The sequence below is a fragment of the Myotis brandtii genome, unplaced genomic scaffold, assembly GCF_000412655.1.
Source record: "Myotis brandtii unplaced genomic scaffold, ASM41265v1 scaffold45, whole genome shotgun sequence".
NCBI classification, from domain to species: domain Eukaryota; kingdom Metazoa; phylum Chordata; class Mammalia; order Chiroptera; family Vespertilionidae; genus Myotis; species Myotis brandtii.
Window position 1 is genome coordinate 5681410 of NW_005367209.1, and position 6323 is coordinate 5687732.

A 6323-nucleotide genomic window follows, 5' to 3' on the forward strand; every position below is an offset into this window, starting at 1 on the left:
TTAACTTAGTAGGTTCAAGGACCAAAAAGGAGGTGTATCTGGAGCTGATGGGACCGGAGTGGGTGAAAGCCAGCTCACCAGGACCTCATAGGCCATAGAGAAAATTTCCATTTCATTTTGAATGCAGTGGAGAATCATTAAAGGGCCTTAGAAGAGTAACATAACAGGGCTGTTTTTTAAAAAGATCACCCTGATTGTTGTGTAAAGAAGAAAATTTAGGGGTCAAGAAAGGAAATGGTGAGACCAGCTAGGAAACAATTAAAGGAAGATGGCAGTGTGGCCTGGGATGGTGACCATGTTGCTGAGGAGCTACGAGTAAATGAGACACATTTTGAACCAGTTAAGACTTGCTGATAGAGTGGATGAAGGAGTGAGAGTTAACTAGGTTTGTGCCTTTGTGTCCAGGCCCATGGTGGCAATGAATTAGGGGAAACTGATGGAGGGCCATGTTTGGGAGAGAAAACCAAGAGTTTTAGTTGGGACACATTAATTTTGCTCCACCTATGAGACACTGAAGTGGAAGTATGAATTGGGGCAATTGTTAAAAGAATCTGGAACTTAGTAGAGAAAAGCATTTGGGCATCTTCACCTGAGAAGTAGTGTTAATAGAAAACTTGAATTGATCAATAATCAAGCCAAAGGGATAAAGGTCAAAATTCAAACTCCAGTATTTCGAGTGGATCTTGCTCTCAGTTACCCAGCCTCCTGCAATACAGGTGTCAAAACCTAAAAGAAAATACCACCAAACTGACTTCAACATTTTAGTAAAAGAAGAATACATTGTGACCAATAAGGTTTATTTAAGGAATACAAGGATGGTTCAAAACCAGGAAATCTATTAATAGGTTAAGAGAAAGAAAAAAAAAGATTCTCTGCAAATGTTGAAAAGTTTTTAATTAAAATCAACATTCATTTCTGATTTTTTTAAGTTGAAGTTGTTAAAATGGTTTCTACAGAACTAGAAGGTAGTTCCTTTCCATCAACAAGAATCACTATCACAACATATAGCCCACACCCTATCTTAATTAAAAAAGGAAAAGCATTCTCATTAATGTAGTAAACAAGGTAAGAATGCAAGCAATCACTCTTGTTATAGAATTTTTAACCAGGTATGATTTTCTACCTGGAAAATCAACCCAAAACATCTCAAAATACACAAGTGAGCCTATTAGGGTGGCAGTTTTTGAAATCAATATATAACAAAAAGAGTCCCCAAATTAATTGGAATTAAGTTAGAAGATTTAGCACGGAAAAAACAATCCACCCATAATGACCATAAACAAACAAATAAATAAATAAATAAAGAAAAATATCTAAGAGTTAATCTAATAAATAGTACTTTTATGAGGAATGTGATAAAATTTTAATTAAAGACATAAAGGAAGACTAGAAAAAAAGAGAAAGACATAAAGTCTTTCGTTGGGAAAACCAATACTGAAAGATACCACTTCATTTCAAAATAATCCAGAAAGTTAACAGTTTTAGTCAGAATTCAAAGGAGATTTCAAAGAACATGAGGAAATGATACTCAAAATTAAGAAGACTGAAGAAACTATTGAACAGGAAGAAAATCTAGGGCACACTTAGCCTGCCAGGTGTTAGAATGCATTGCAAAGCTGCAATAAATAAGATCACATGGCATTGGCACATGAACAGAATGACAGAGCAATGGAACTACAGAAGGTCCAAAAAAAGATCCATAGATTACCCCAATCATCCTATTCCCTCCCATGTGTACAAGGAGTCAGAGCCGGTAGGAACCTGCCCAGTGGTTGTATGCCACGGGTCAAATTTCTGATACCCACAACATGTTACAACTTGAAACCTAGTTAAATTGGGAAGTGGCACCAAACAGCGTCCCCACCAATCCCCACCGCCCTGAGGAAATTTCCCGAATTAAGTAGAACTCATTTGTTATACAGTAGATCCTCCTTATCTGTGGGGAATACATTCTAAGACTCCTAGTGGATGCCTGAAACCATGGATAGTACTGAAACTTACATATACTATTTTTTTTCTGTATATACTTATCTATGGTAAGTTTGATTTATAAAATAGGCACACTAAGAGACCATTAACAGCTGATAATAAAATAGAACAATTTTAACAATATACTGTAGTAAAAGTTATGTAAATGTGGTCTCTCTCTTCTCTCAAAATATCATCCTTGCCCTAGCTGGTTTGACTCAGCATCAGCCAGAGGACTGAAGGGTCCAGGGCTTGATTCCAGTCAAGGGCAGTCAAGGGCATGTACCTTGGGTGCAGGCTCGATCCCCTGTGCTGGTCAGGGCACGTGTGGGAGGCAACCAATTGATGTCTCTCTCACACTGATGTTTCTCTCTCTGTCTCTCCCCCATCCCTTCTACTCTCTCTAAAAATCAATGAAAAAAATATCCTCGGGTGAGGATTAACAACAACAACAAATATATATTTCACCCTTCATGATGTGAGATGATACAATGCCTATGTGACAAGATGAACTGAGGTGCTCAGACCTGTGTTCAATTTAAAACTCATGACTTGCTTATTTCTGGGATTTTTCCATGTAATATTTTCAAACTGAGGTTTACCATGGGTAACTGAAACTGCAGAAAGCAAAACCATGGATAAAAGGGGACTACTGTATTTTAATTTTTTTGAGATCATTGCCCTTTACGGAATCTGATGCAAGCTATACCAAATTTTGCAAAGTATTTTGGGCTTTTCACTACTCTGAAGCCCAGTTCTGGATTGAACAGGGCAAAGGTCCCGAACCTGATCCATCTCAGAATTACTTACGGAGCTTTTAAAAAGCAACATTGCTGGAGCCTATCCCAGGCCAGCAGCCAGGGAGTTTCTAGCGATGGGATTTGGGACTTTATAATAAAACTTCCCTGGGAATTGCACTTCTAGCCAGGCTTCGGAGCTAGGTCCCCAGAAGCCCAACGCTTAACATTATAATGCTTTTCATAAAAGGGCACACCTCCCTTGATGTGATCACACAATACAATGACAGTAGTAAGTAGAATACCAGAAGTAAAAAGATGAACAAATTGAGAAAAAAATTCTCCCCACTGTAGGAACTCCTGCACACACTATTTACTCAAGGATGACTTTATGATGCTGTAGCCATAAGCTCATTAGATACAGGCATGCTCTGAATGTTTAATACGAGGCAGTTCACAGCTGACATAGTCACCTTGGAAGAGGAAATAAGATCCGAAAAGGGAGAATGGGATAGGTAAATTAAAACTACAGCTTAGCAAAACTTTCCCCTCAAAACTTTTCATCAGTTGGTTGATAGTCACCTTCAGAGTTAATTTGGTGCAGGAATGTTTACGTTATTGTTTTATTTTTATACTAGAGGCCCAGTGCATGAAATTTGTGTGGGGGGAAGGGGCGTCCCCTCAGCCCAGCCTGCACCCTCTCCAATCTGGGACATCCCTCTCACAATCCTGGACTGCTGGCTCCTAATCGCTTACCTGCCAGCCTGCCTGGTTGCCCCCAACTGCCCCCCCCCCGCCATCTTGGTCACCCCTTACTGCCCCCGCTGCCAGCCTGGTCGCCCCCACTGCCTCCCTCTGCTGGCCCAATCGCCCCCAACTGCCCTCCCCAGCCAGCCAGATCGCCCCCAACTGCCCTCCCTTGAGGGCCCAATCGCCCCCAACTGCCCTACCCTGCCGGCCTGATTGCCCCCAACTGCCCTCCCCTGATGGCCTGGTCGCCCCCAACTGCCCTCCCCTGCCAGGCTGGTTGCCTACAACTGCCCTCCCCTGCCGGCCATCTTGTGACCACATGGGGGCAGCCATCTTGTGCAAGGGCATGACAGTCCATCTGCATATTACCTCTTTATTATATAGGATTCTATATTAAAATATCTTCTTCAATCTAAAGTTCATTTTCTTCTTCTCCCCGCCTCCCACTGACCCTCTCCACCCTATTCCCCTCGCCCCCACCCAGGCCTTCACAGCACTATAATTTTTTTGAGAAAATTCCATACTGTTTTCCATTGGCTGCTCCAATCTGCATTCCCATTATCTACTTTCATCTATTTCTTTAGCCCCAGGCAAGTTACGTTTGTGGCCCTCTTTCTAATGTTTTGACAATTTCTTCAAAATAAGTTTTCTGACTTGTAAACAGAAGATTATCAATTCAGTGCTTTTTGTGGCCCTCTTTCTAATGTCTTGACAATTTCTTCAAAATAAGTTTCTGACTTGTAAACAGAAGATTATCAATTCAGTGCTTTTTTTAAAAATTATTTTTAAATGGCTGCTGCCTTATATAATTCAGCATGATTCTAGAGAAAACTGTGGCCTTTTCTCTGCAAAATCAAGCTGATTTTACAAGAAAGGGTGATGCTATAGGTGTGAGGTACACATACAGGTCTCCAGAGCAGGAGCTTGTGATCACAGCCTTTCTAGACCCTATTTTCTGAGACAATTGGGGACTTTCAACCATCACAAGACCAAAGACATTCCACAGGGTACTTACATCTGTTGTGGCTCAGCTAAGTTGGATCTGTGCCTCCAGGAAGACAACGCTTCTTCGGCTTGGCTGAAACTGTTCAGTTTTCAAATATATTCAGGAGACCTTAAAAACAAAAAGAAAAAAACTGGAATTGGTAAATAAATCTGAAATATGATCCCTTAAAAGAAAAGCTTAATATATAAATTTTCAAACCACCAATAAATCTATTCCAGAAAAGGGGAAATATTTTATAAGAGAAATGAGGTCAGCTAAAAAAGCAAACATGACACAGATCATTCTTTCACACATAAAAAGCAGAGTCCATTTCATTGAAAAAATTATTTAGAAAAGCAATACATCAACAATATTAAAATCACCTAGAATTATTAAAACTTTCTTGCTTTTGCTTTTCCTTTTAGATTTTACACATATGCATTCATTATAAATAGTTTAGTAACCTGCATTTAGACCTGTCAGTTTCTTCCCAGGTACCACAGGCTTTAAATTATGACTTTTGATGATTACATAAGTTCCTTTCTGTTAATATGCCATGATTTCCTAGCTACTGCTCTGCTGTTACACATTTAGATTGTTTCCCATTTGGTTCTAATTTTGTATCATTCTGCCCCAAATATGTGCTTGTTATTTTATTTTGTTTGGCTTTTATTGCCAAGTAAATGCCCAGGAATGGGATTTCTGGGTTATAGCTTCTGACTTCTTAATGCGTGATCTGATTGCTTTACAAAAAAGTTTAACATACTGATTCACAATGTCCCCAGTGGGGTGTGACTAAGGAAATAAATGTATATATACCAATGGTCTACTTTACATAGATGGTTAACGTTAATCTTTAACAAACTCTGGAAGTAGGTATCCTTTCCTCTATTTTATGAATGGACAAAAGAAGGACTAGGAAATTAGGGAACTGGCCCAGTCATGAAGGTAGTTGCAGAGCTATCTTTCTAACCTCAAAGCCCCGCCACCTCCCCAGATAACTGGAATATGCAAATTTCAGGGGTTGCTGTTAACATATAAAATGAAAATCCAGACTTGCTTTACTTTGTGTTTTATTCTGTAAATGATTCATCATTTCACCATTTATCTGTTATAATCTTGACATTTTCCTTTCACGAGTATGAAAAACTTGTGTCAGGTACAAATAATACATAAATCACATCCTAGCTCTGCTTTCTTTCACTTTCCAGTTAGTTCTTGTTTTATTATAAGAGCCCCTCTGTGTTTGTGTGGGAAAAACGTTCCTTTTCACTGTTTTTTTTTCCCTTCTTTTCCAGAAGTCTGACATTTTCATTCAATTTTCTGTTCCTTACATTTTCTGATAATTTGATTTGTAAAAATCGTTAATCCTATGCTACCTGGAGTTTTTTTTTTTGCAAGGAAAGGGCAACATCTCCAATGCTCAGCTTGGGAGAACTGCGTATTAAACCGTGAGGCTCTGAGTACAGGGAGGATAATCATGATCAGGGGGTGAGGTTGCATTCTGCTATGTATGAACCCGGAGATGAGGAAATGAAAAACAGAAAGCAGAGGCTCTGAGATGGTTAGGGGAGGAGGTGATGGCGGTGGGCTTACGATTTAAAAAAAATCTGTTATAGCTTCCACAAAGAGTAAATGGAAAAAAACACCACCACAGAAGGGGCAGTGCTGCCAGATTTCTCCCCATTACTTAAAAAACAAACGTGAAGGCACCTCCCGCACAGATGGAGGAGGATGGCTCTGCGAGGGGCGCCGCCGGCCCGCCCCCCCCTCCCTCGGAGCCCCTCCAAATAGCTGAGTCCTCTCCTTCCAGAGGAGCAGGAAAGAAAGGGAAAAGCGAAGGCTGCCGGGGCGCCACACGAGGGGCGCAGGAGACCCTCGGT

At 40.4% G+C, this 6323-nt stretch overlaps 1 protein-coding gene across 1 annotated transcript in view; it reads right to left on the reverse strand.

Annotated features, from left to right (window-relative positions):
- The window catches only part of PRNP (prion protein), a 12295-nt gene extending 7701 nt beyond the window's left edge, over positions 1-4594 (reverse strand). Inside the window, exon 1 of the mRNA XM_005874678.2 lies at positions 4471-4594. The gene's annotated coding sequence lies outside the window, so the exon portion shown is untranslated. The remainder of the gene's footprint in view (positions 1-4470) is intronic.
- Between the last annotated feature and the right edge of the window lie 1729 nt (positions 4595-6323).